The sequence below is a fragment of the Phaenicophaeus curvirostris genome, chromosome 26 (assembly GCF_032191515.1).
Source record: "Phaenicophaeus curvirostris isolate KB17595 chromosome 26, BPBGC_Pcur_1.0, whole genome shotgun sequence".
Classification (NCBI taxonomy): domain Eukaryota; kingdom Metazoa; phylum Chordata; class Aves; order Cuculiformes; family Cuculidae; genus Phaenicophaeus; species Phaenicophaeus curvirostris.
In genome coordinates, this window is record NC_091417.1 from 6,684,316 (window position 1) to 6,696,380 (window position 12,065).

Below are 12,065 nucleotides of genomic sequence, written 5' to 3' on the forward strand. Positions count from 1 at the left end.
CTCAACCCTCAGCCTGCCCTCAAATGCGAGGTTCTCCGGCCCTTGCATCATCTCCGTAACCTCCTTTGGACTTGCTCCAACAGCTCCATGTCCTTCCTGTGCTGAGGACTCCAGAACTGGACACAGGGCTCCAGGTGAGGTCTCACTAGAGAGGAGCAGAGGGGCAGAATCCCCTCCCTCGCCCTGCTGGTCCCACTGCTTTGGATGCAGCCCAGGATATGTTGGGATTTCTGGGCTGTTAGCACATTGCCAGCTCATGTTGAACTTGCTGCCCATGTCCAACACCTTGGCAAGCCATCGATGAGCAACTCACCCTCCAGTTTAGCACCATCAGCTACCAGCAAGCAACTGGAAGCAGCTCCCTGCTCTTGGGCGATTGGCCTTGACTTTGTTAGAAATTCAGTTTCCTCAGATATTTTTACTACTTTGAGGCCAGACCAATGAATCAGCCTCCAAAATAACAGGAGTGGTTTGGAAGTTAACAGAGATGCTGTGTAATACGTTCTGTACAATCAGGAGGCCCATCCCGTCTAGTTCTGGCACTTCATTCCTGCACAGAAAATAACCTCCCGTGGGCTGAGGAAGAGGGGGGCAGGACTTTCTTGGCTGCTGTGTGCAGACATGTGGCTGTGGGGGACACACAGTGGCTGTGGGCTTCCCCCAGCCTGCTGGCCTCAGCCCATCACCCATGTTCTAGGGCTCTGCTCCTGCCTGGGAGAACTTCTGCAAAACCGGAGTTTGCCAAGCTCTCAGTTACCTCTAGCCTGGTAAATTCAGAGAGATGCACTTGTTCCCTCACTGTACTCAGGGCTGGGTTAACAAAGACAGGTGTGATGTGGGTGTCTCAAGTGCAGACATGCTGCTCCTGAGAGATCTCAGCTCTACAGATGTCCAGAATATGGAAGAGAGCAGTGGGACCCTCTGAGTATCTGCAGTGTTGCACCAAGACCATCAAACACACCTTGAGGACCTGCTCTCACCCATCCATCTGTAAACCTGCCCTCAAGATTCATCCTCTTAACAGGAGATTCTCTGGAAAGATCCCAGAAGATACTGATGTGGACACAAGTCCAAGACAAAAAACAACCTGAATGGCCATCAGCAACTGTAAAGCAGCTTCACACACCAAGAACCAGCAGAGCTAGGTGATGCTTAGTCAAGCGTTCACAGTGAGACACTCAGAGGAGGACACTCTGCAGCAGGGATTAGTGTGGAAGCAAGGGGCTTGTGCTCCAAAGCCAGCAAGCAGCAAGCTGGCCCACACACTCACAGCTACAAGAAGTAGCTGGGGAGATAAGCCAGCACCCAGCAATTCAGGAGCTCTAGAAACCAGATCCCGTTGTGCACACAACCTGGACCCAATCACAGCGCAGAGGAAACACAGCAGCACCGCAGAACCTCCTGGGCCACATGAGATCCAACCAAACCAGCACCTGGGGGCTGACTGCACACAGCACAATCCATCCCTTGCTTATTTATCCCCATGAGAACACTCAGGGTGGGGCAGGATGGTGCAACAGGGACCAGCTGGGACTGCAGGATTTGGTGATGAGTCACAACTCAGTGATGGGTTCTCAGTCACGTGCATCCCAAGCGCTGCTGCAAACACCATTCAGACTCTGCCTGCCCACCCCTGTCTCTCACTCGCACAGGAGGTCCCCCAGGGCCATGCCACGGGTCTCACTCTCCCAGCTCTTCTGCATGCCCCATGAAGCCTGCCCCTTCAGCAGGTCCCCTTTCTACCCCTGCATGCATTACATAGGTTTTAAAAAACCAAACCCACATGGGATAGGAGATCTGCTGTCAGGAGAAAAAGTGTGTGGTTCAAACACAGCCCAAGGGCACAAGTACTCAGTGGGGTCAGGACAGCATATATACATCCAAAGAGCTCAAGGAGCTTTATGGGTGGAGTGATTAAATACTGGAATCTTTCATCCCCCTGCATTTCCCACGTATGTGGAAAGCTGGGGGTTGTTTAGCCTGGAGAAGAGGAGGCTGGGGAGAGACCTCATTGCTCTCTACAACTACCTGAGAGGAGGTTGTAGAGAGGAGGGTGCTGGCCTCTTCTCCCAAGTGACAGGGGACAGGACAAGAGGGAATGGCCTCAAGCTCCACCAAGGGAGGTTTAGGCTGGACATTAGGAAAAATTCTTCACAGAAAGGGTCATTGGTCCCTGGCAGAGGCTGCCCAGGGAGGTGGTTGAGTCACCTTCCCTGGAGGTGTTTAAGGGATGGGTGGACGAGGTGCTGAGGGGCATGGGTTAGTGCTTGATAGGAATGGTTGGACTCGATGATCCGGTGGGTCTCTTCCAACCTGGTGATTCTATGATTCTATGATTCTATGATTCTATGTACACCAGCCATCCAGCCCCAGTGACGGGACCATGGGGGAAAGGAGAAGCAGGGCCAAATCCTGGCATCACACCTGGCACTCAGAGGGACCCCAAACAGCTCCAAACTTGACTGGGTCTGGGTTGTGTCAAAGGAGGTGATGTCAGCCCTGTGCTGCGGCAGCGGTGCCATCCACTGCCACGGGATTTGTTTGAGTTTCAGGGTATCTGTGCTTTCTTTGTGATGCTTGAGTGTATGGGGTGACACAGTGCTTTGTTGTAAAGTCTGATGTCTGCAGAAATAAAACCTTCTGGCATGGCCCCAGGGATGTCACAGCTTGATTTCCTACTGTATTTTCATCATAGAATCATGGAATGGTTTAGGTCAGAAGTAACCTCAAAGAACATCCAGTTCCACTCCGTGCCATGGGCAGGGACACCTCCCACCTCCAGGATTGGGGCAGCCACCACTTCTCTGGGCAACCTGGGCCAGGGCCTCCTCACACTCACAAAAAAACATTTCTTCCTAAGGTCTCATCTCAATCTCCCCTCTCTCAGCTCAAAACTGTTCCCCTCATCCTATCCCTGCTCTCCCTGATCAAGAGCCCCTCCCTAGCTTCCTGCAGCCCCTTTCAGTACTGGAAGTTACTCCAAGTTCTTCCTGAAGCATTTTCTTCTCCAGGCTGAATAAATAAACTTCGTTATTAACCATAAACCCACTCCACCTTCAGGCTGCCCTTGTCTAATGGCAGCTGCTGTGAAGTTTTCAGGAAAAAAAAATAACACCAATAAAAAAGCTTAAGAAGGTTACATCAATCCATCTCCTCCTCAACTTTCTGATACTGGCGGCCTCAGAAGACTTAGAGAGTGAGAAGAAAAGTAATTCTTCGTTTTACAGCGTTATCCTCTGAATTTCTGAGTTGCTTAAGTGTTTGTCTAGGAAGTCCCACAGGCTGTGCAGTTCAAACACGAGCCTCTCCTGTGCCAGCCTGGTGAGCATCACTGGCTCCCCTCAGCCACACGTCCCCCCATGCCGGCTCCTGTCACCACCATGGTTTTTTACCCTCCTCTCTGTCTTTTACTCCTTTGCCTGAAGTGTGGCCCAAGCCAACTGCACTGGCAGGAATTCTGGATGCTTCCAAGCAGCACCTGTCTTTCTGGGGAGCTGGGTGAAATGATGATGCCTCCAATCTCCTCGATGCTGAGCAAAAGGGATGGCCTGTTGAAAGCCCTTGGAAAACAGAGCTGGAGCAAGTCCAGCCCTGGTGGATGCCTTTCCCCAGGCAGATCCAGGAGACTGAGGCCCTGCATCGAGTTCACGCTCTTCAGGTGCCATTATGGTCATAGAATCACTAAGGTTGGAAAAGACCTCTAAGATCATCCAGTCCAGCCCCACTGTGCCTACTAAACCATGTCCTGAAGTGCCATGTCTACACGTGCTTTGAATTCTTCCAGGGATGGAGACTCCACCACAGCCCTGGACAGCCAAGCAAGATGATGCTGAGATGCAGCCGAACCTGTGCCATTACTGGCTTCCCTTGGAGAAGCAAATCCTTCATGTTGGAGATCGTAGAATCATGTCCATTACTGAACCAGATCTCTGAGACAGGGCACTAGCCTCCCTCTGGGACATAAACCACTGACACAAGTGCCCTATGGAGGTGCCTCCACTCCTGCTGTTGGCATCATCAGCAGTACAGAATTGAACAATCCGCTAATTGTTCTTGACCTTAATTTACTCCAATGCCAGCACTTCAATGCACATTTGCCCACAGCCCTATCAAGGGTACCTCGATGTGCTTGAAGGTGGGGGTGTCAAACATATGCTGGAATCTGTGAAGTCCTCAGATGCTCTCCTGGGCCACAGATGGAACTAGGAGGCTGCAACATCCTGCAGCAACATGCTAACCCCCCGCCTGGAGGAGGGGGATGCAGCAGAGAATACCACCCCATCCCCACTGCCTTCCTATCCTGCAATCCCTACTGACCCCTGAGAGGGGATTGCTGGAAAGGGGACACCAGGGCGGGTGATTGCTTGGGTTTATTTTGGCTGCTGTGAAGGCTCAGGCAGGTGGGGAAGAGTTAAAGCAGAGACCCTGTGCTTGCACACTGCCCACTGCCTGCACTCTGGTGTCATCCAACTCCTCCCTGCCAGCGGCTCTCATGTCAGGCTTGGAAAGGATCTGAGCAGTGCTGTGAAATCAGTGAGGGGATGGTGTCGGGGAAGGGAGGATGGCGTGGGGCCATAATGACCTGGTGATCCCCCAGAATTGGGGGGCATGGGGTGCAGTGATGCAGTCACCTCCAAGGGAGGCCCCACCATCTGCCATAGGGATCACTAATGAGTGGTGCTGGGAACAGGTCCCAGACCTGATGCTCCTACAGGATTTGCAATAATGAGGACCCTGCAGGATCCCAGGGCTGGAGGATGCCCATTTTATTGGGATGAGTATCCTAATACCCTGTAGCAGATATCATGCAACCAGGACCAACGTGGGGCACCTGGAGCCATCACAGCCCTTCCCAAGCCCAGCTCCAGGTGCTGAGTCCCACACCTCCACTCTTTCCCTCCAGCTCCTGAGGAACTTCATTCAGATCCACTTGGATATGGATACAGGGGACCTGGAGATCAGATATTCCCCAGGGATGTAGAGATAACCAAGAAGGGAGGCAGCAGGACAGACAGACACACAGGCTGAGCACCCTGCCCAGCACCTCCAGAGCTATGACTGTGATCTTTGCACTTGTAACACCCCAGAGGATCCACCACATTCTCCCCTCCACGTAAATTACCTCATTAGTCCAACCTGTTGAACACCAGTGATGTTGGACAGCTCGTCATTACCTGCTACCGCTTGCTTTCCTACCCCCAAATCTGATGAACTTCTGTGAGCGGAGACGTAGCCCATGTGGCCCCACAGGGCCCTGGATAATGCACCAGACCCTCAAGCACACACAGCAAATAGAAAACACTATTGAAATATTAGGAAAGCCAAGCCAAGGAAGGACTGATTCTGTGTTTTTTGATGAATTCCTGTAAATATGCCCTTCCCCCCCTGGAATTGTTGTAAGCAAGGACTGGAGGACAGAGCCCCAGTGTTCACAGCATCAATCCATCAGCTATGTGTGCAGGATCTCCCCTGTATAAGAGGAGGATTGGGGTGTCCCACTGTGGCCAGGGTTTTATGGAATTGTTGCCTCATTGATATCCGCTGTTAAATCTTTCGCGTGTCCAGGCTGATCTCTCACGTCTCTACCAGCAGCAGCGTGGGCAGGGGAGGAAATACTTATGCTTAACCACAAACCTCTCTGCAGCTCAGCACCAGCAGGATCTGGTTAGTATTGCAAAAAATGGGGTGACCAGAGAGGCTGATTGCCTCCGGACAGACCCCAAAATAGCCCTGGCGTTCACAGCAGTCCTTGCATGAGCAGCGAGTGGTAGGAGCTTTGTACAGTCCCAGGCACCCACCACCTGGCCAGGTCAGAGGTGTCTGGGGGCACTCAGCACCCCAAACCCAAGCAGAATCCCCACCTTGGCACTGTCTGTGTCTCCACTGCCCATGCGGGGTTCCAAGCCCTGAACCCCACACTGAGCTCACCCTGTCCTCCCAGCACCCTAAAGCTGTTGGCTGGGAGTGCGCACCCCACATCCCCTGGGGGCAGATGGGGGAACAATGGCTCACACCTCCTTGTGTGTACCCCCCCTCCCCTCCCCCCCCCCCCAAGCTGTTTTGGCACAACACAGGGGTCCTACCTTCTCCCTCCTCCCCATGAGGTCCCTCCCTACTCCCCCATGGGGGACAGGGACTCTGCGGAGACAGGCGCCTTCCTGAAAGGAGACACTGCGAAGCACTCCACAGACCTTTCCTGCAACCTTGGTTTGGCCAAGCTGATATTTATATTTAGATCTCCAGAAGAAGAAGCCAGGAGAAAGAAAGGCGACTTGTGACTTAAGCCCTGCCTGAAACTCCCTTCCTCCCGCTGGGAAGGTGGCTCAGAAACAGGTTGACCGTCACATCCCCCGCCTTCCCCTCCCATCCCAGCAGCAGGTCCAGGGCCACTGAGAGCCCAGTGGCTACAGACACCTGCGGCCCCACGTCCCGCTTGTGCCTTTGCAGAGACTTTCTCCCCCTGTCCCAGGCTGTTTTCCAAGCAGGGGGGGTCTGGTGGGTGCCTACAGCCCTAAACACCACCCCAGGGACCGCGGGGACTCTTCTGCTGCCATCTACCTCCAGCACAAGGATGGCAAAGCCCCTGTTGTTGCTTGTTCTGCTCTGGGTAGGCACTGCAAGAATGACAAACCCAGGGACATCCAGGTCCCCATAGACCCTGCCCGGCGGCTTGGCATCCTCCCAGGGCTGAACTCTGTACTTACTGTTGTGTAGAGAGAGTGAATTCCCAAGGAGAGACCTTTTAGGGCCAGAATTTCCCTCTCCTTCGACTCCTGGAGGCTTTGGCTCAGCGAATGCCTGTTGGCAGAGCAGCTGCTGCTGCTGTCAGATGGTCATGAGTGAAACCTGAGGACATGCAGGGTCCTTCAGGTAGCCTTGGCCGTGTCTCAGCTGTGGCATTCGTCCCCCGCTGCGCCAATCATGAGGCTGGCGGCGTCTGCAACCCCCGCGGCCACATCGCCCAGCGCTCCCGGGGTCTTGTGCGCATGGACCCCTCTTGCAGTATGTTGACCCTGGCCATGCCCTGAGTCAGGGATTCTGCCCACCCAAGGCATCACGGTGGCGGAGCAGGGTGTCCCAGATGTTGAGGTGGCTTCAGGCTGGCTTTGGCACCAAATGGGATGTGGGGAGATGGGAAGGGACCCCAGCCAGCACCTCCCCCTCTCTCTCTCCCAGAAGTGACATGCAGTTGGAAAGAGCAGCAGGACAACTGCAAGGGCGGTGAGGGGAGCTGGTGCCAACCCTGCTGCCAACATCGTCTCTTTGGGAATGTTATTCCCATTGTGCAGCACTCAGCATCGGCCACAACTCCTCTTCTTGCTTGCAAGGGAGGGGCATTTGCCATTTTTCCTTCATTCCTCCTTGCCTGCCCTCCACTTCTGCCTAAGTTTGCATCAGCCAGGAGCATCTGATGGCCAGGACGGCCACCTTGCAGGGTCACCTTGCTTTCACACTGGAATGTCTCTCCCTCTTTCCCTTGCCACATGTCCTGACCGAGGGGAACCCCATGTGTCTGAACCAGACCAGGTGGCATTGGATGGTGAAACAAAGAGGCTTGCTGTGTCTTTCCTCTTCTCCTTCCTTTGGTTGCTCTTTGCATGCTCTCAGGGCATGCTGGGTCCTCAGTGAACACCCAGGGTGTAGGAAGGGTGCCCAGCTTGCAGTATTTACCCCTTTTGGGGTACACAGGGCTGTGCTGGGAGTGGGCCAACCACCCCAGCCCCCAGCCTGGTCAGAAGGGACTCGTCATTTCTGCAGCACTGCCAGCTCTGTGCAACTCTTCTGATGCTTGTCCAGTCCCAAAATACACTGTAGCGACTTCCCCAGGCTGGCATAGGCTTTACTGGAGCTGAAGCCCCTGCCCTCCCCAGCCAGGCATCTCTCACTGGCTCATTCCCATGGCATTTTGCCTTTCCCTGCCTCCAGACCCTTACCCGTGGGGCTCCTTGTGCTCACAGGCATGCCACGCAGTCAATAAAAATCGAGCCAAGACAGCAAATTTGAGCACCCAGAGAGCTGGGAACTGAAGTTCCTTGGCTCAGTTCTGCTTTTCACTAAATATTTTTCCTTTTTATGTTCAAATCTATGTAAATACAGCAGTCCAGGAGATTGGGTTTAGCTCTTGGGGGGAGGTTGTGCAGTATGGGACATAGGAGATGCTGAAGGTGTGCTTTGGGAAGCATAACTTAGATTTCTTCAATTAAGAACCATCCCCAGGGGTCTTTTAAGTGACTTGGAGCCCAAGCCGAGCTCAGAGTGGCTAATTTCAAGGGAAGGAGGGAGTGAAAAGCCCTATGTTAGCTCCCAGGGGGTTGCTACAACCAGCGCAGAGAGCAGTGGGAGCTCAGCAGCAAAGCAACAGCCCATACCTGTGGTCAAAAAGCATCTCCAGTGTGTCTGGCAGTTGGTGGTTTCAGCTGGCAAGGAGCTCATGGACAGGGATGTCCTCCCATTGTGGCTGTGGGGACTTTCCACTTGCTCCATTGTCACAGCAGGAAATTCAGGGGATGCTCAGCGGGTCCTATCAGCTGCCAAACCCAGCCTTGTCTCCACTGAGAAGTCTGTGCAGGCTGCACTGATCTTTATTTTGCTTTGCCTACAGCTTAGAGCAAACCTGGGGTGAAGCACATGAGGTTGGAAACCCCAGGATATGGCTTCTGCACTTCTGGAAGCCCTAGCTGGGCACTGGGCAGCTGTGAAGGCACAGCTCTGCTGACAAAACCAGCCACATCCCAACTGGAATGAGAGCTGGGGGCACCCAGGGGGAATGAAAACATTAATTTGGGAGGAAAAGCAGCCATGCCTTGGGATGACAGAGTGGGATAAGGACAATGCCAGGCACAGCCTGTGGGACCCTGGAGGGTTTGCACCTTCCCCTGAAAACTGCTGGTGCTGGGTACACCCTGAGCCTTCCTGCTGGGGGGGGGGGGGGGGTGGTGGTGCATCCATGGGGGCTCTGTGGGGCTGAGCTCTGGCCCATCTGGACAGCAGCTGGGCAGAGGCAGAGCTGCCTGCACAGGGCAGGGTGGCAACAAGTGACAAGCCAAGATGTGGGGAAGGGGCATTTGCAGGGTGAACACTCTGAGCTGCAGAGCCAGGATGAAGGAGGAGGAAAGAAGGAGTGAGTGCAGACACAGGCATTGAGGCACCGTTGACCCCCAGGCAGGGTGGCCTGGCAGCCACCTGTCCTCTTAAACAGGTGAGATTCTGACAAGTGGCTAAGGAGGCCCTCCTGTTGAGTCATGAGGTATGAGTAAGAACCCCTTGCTTTCTAAATGCCTCCTGGAGAGGATGTCTAGGTGCAGCTGTAGCAGTTCTCTAGTCCTAGACTTGGTTGACAGTTAATGACGAAGAATGTTGAGTGCTTGTAAGTGTTTTGTGGCAAGTCAGAATCTGGTTGCCAGTGAGACTTAGAGACTGGTTCTCACAGGGTTAATAAGTGTGGCTGGCAGCAGCAGTTTCTTGCAGCAAAGCTCATGAGAGACAATTTTGCAATTCTGAGTTGATAAGTAATTTAATTAGAGCAACAGATAAAAACAAATGCAGGATTAAATGTGTTTAAATTGGAAAAGGGAAGACTTAGTTTGGATGTTAGGAAGAAATTCTCCATGAGTGTATGGAGACCCTGGCCCAGGTTGCCCAGAGCAGTGGTGGCTGCCCCGTCCCTGGAGCTGTTCAAGGCCAGGTTGGATGGGGCTTGGAGCAACCAGATCCTGTGGGAGGTGGAACTGGATGAGCTTTGAGGTCCCTTCCAACCAAAACCATTCTGCGATTGCCATGATAAATTCACTGCTGTCTCTAGAGCTTAAAAACTTACGACTGGCTAACACTTAGAAAATAGATATATAAAACCAAGTAATAATAAAAGAAAACTCGAGTTAGAAATTTTCCTGGGAGAACATCTGACAAGAGTCAGAAAAGCACAATTCTTACTAACAAGGTGTCCCATTTTGGGGAAAGAAAGAGAGATGTTGACCCATCTGTCAGGTAAGGTAGTTGTGTGACTCTTCCTCTCCAATTAAAAAAGGCCTCAGGTGCCAGTTTTATATCTTTTGAAAACTTTTTGGGTGCCTCTTGGTGTGGTGGGGCTAAGTTAGGATATATTGATTGTCTCTTGTGTTGTCAGAAGAGGGGATTCAGTGTTTTGCGATGCCTGTGGGGTGGGGAGCTCTGTCCATGATTTTGGGGGTAGTTCTGCTTTTATGTGAAGTGCACCAGGTTGATGAGCCTTTGGGCCACCTCAGGTGTCACTCAGTTGCTATGAATGGCAAGCCACCACCCAGTCAATCTGTTCTCACAGAATCGTTTGGCTGGAAAAGACCTTTGTGATCACTGAGTCCAACCATACCCGGCCAGTCCTGAACCATCCTGAACACCTCATCTGCCCAGCTTTTGAATCCCTCCAGGGACTGGGAGTCCACCTCCCCAGGCAGCCTCTGCCACTGCCCCAGAACCCTTGCTGTGAACAAATTGTTTCTGATGACCGATCTGAACCTGCCCCGGGCCTGTCGGCCTCTCCCTTTACTAACCACTCTCCTCTGCAAAAATCAAGCCTATTTTGCAGAACAAGTTTGCCTTTGTCAACTCAAAACGCCACAGGGCTCGGCCATTCCACACTATATCCCCAGAGGAGCAGCAGTGGGGTGCGGGTGGGGTGTGTGTTTAAAATTTAGACAGAGTGTTCTTCTGATTGCATGGATTCTTTTAGACTGCGTTTTGCCAGCCGCTATTCAGTACGATTGTGCTGAGCAGATGTGTATTCTGCAATCCCCTCTGTTTGCAGTCCCTCCCTATCTCAAACACAAGAAGGCCAAGCTCCAAACGAGCAGGAGTTTTGACTGCCGTGAAGTTGCTAATAACACTAAAATTAGTCCTTGGAAATGAATAGAAGATGTGTAAAATTTCTGAATTTACCCATGTAAGTGGGAAATATTTTCTGTCCCAGCTCTTGTCTCTCTGCACACAATTGATGGAGGTCACTCCCTCCTGTTGCCCAGGCCTGATTAAAGGAGTCTTGCTTTCTAAAACTCCAAAATGAGTCTTGGAGTTTATTTATCAGCATTTTCACCAGCCTTGAGCCTTGCTCCCACCCCTGTCGCTGCTTAACCAGGCCAGGGCTACAGAGGGGGACCTTGAGGAGATCCCAGCTCTTTCTGAAGCCATGGGACATGCACGGGGCTGGGTGACACTCCCCGATGTGGTGTGGCCCCTTACCTTACTCCCTGGGTGCTCTTAGAAGCCTGGGCAGAGTCACTGGGTGCCGGCACCCAAGGCCACCAGCTGGCAGCCCCAGGGTCCCTCCACGCCGGCTGAGCCTGTGTCCAGGGGGATCTGTGTGGACAGTGTGTGCTCCAGGGCTGACACCCTGGATCCAATGTCAGTGCCCAGAGTGGTGTGGTGTGGCCGCAGTGCCACCCAATGGCTCCAGCCAAGACACCCACTTTCTCCAGGACACCCCTCTGCTCCAGAGCAGGACAAGGCAGGGCAGGATACGGTGGGGCCAGGCTACCCCGGGTAACCCCGGGTCAGGAGATAGGGAAAACTTGACCCCTCTGCCCAGGCTCAGCTACCCCAGCTGCAGGGCACGGTCCATGCTAGAGATGCAGCAAACTCTTCTGAACCCCTTTCCTCCAGACTGAAAGTGATGCTCGGTCCCCGTGGTGGTGGCACAGCAGCCCTCCCACACCCACTGCTGCCTCTGCAGGCTCTGCTGTGCACCGTGGAGGCCATGGGATCAGGGTCCAGCAAACCCCAACAGGTCTATTGTGACACAGTTTTAATACTCAGAAAGGCCCATTTCCAGTTTTTAATAAATGCAAAATGTGATGCTTTTCAAAGCTTTATGGCAACTATGCCATACGCCCCATTCCTGGAGGTGTCCCTGCCCTTGGAACTGGATGGGCTTTGAGGTCCCTTCGAACCCAAATGATTCCATGATTCTATGAACGATGACATTCCTACTGAGAATCCCCAGCCCTGGTGCAATCCGCTGTGCTGTCTGCCTCACATCCCTACCTCAGATCCCTACCTCTTCCTCACTAATGATGGAGAGAGATGTTTATTCA

At 53.1% G+C, this 12,065-nt stretch overlaps 1 protein-coding gene across 1 annotated transcript in view; it reads right to left on the reverse strand.

Moving 5' to 3' along the window:
- The window catches only part of SCN4A (sodium voltage-gated channel alpha subunit 4), a 49,813-nt gene extending 42,994 nt beyond the window's left edge, over positions 1-6,819 (reverse strand). Inside the window, exon 1 of the mRNA XM_069877102.1 lies at positions 6,705-6,819. The gene's annotated coding sequence lies outside the window, so the exon portion shown is untranslated. The remainder of the gene's footprint in view (positions 1-6,704) is intronic.
- Positions 6,820-12,065: the final 5,246 nt, after the last annotated feature.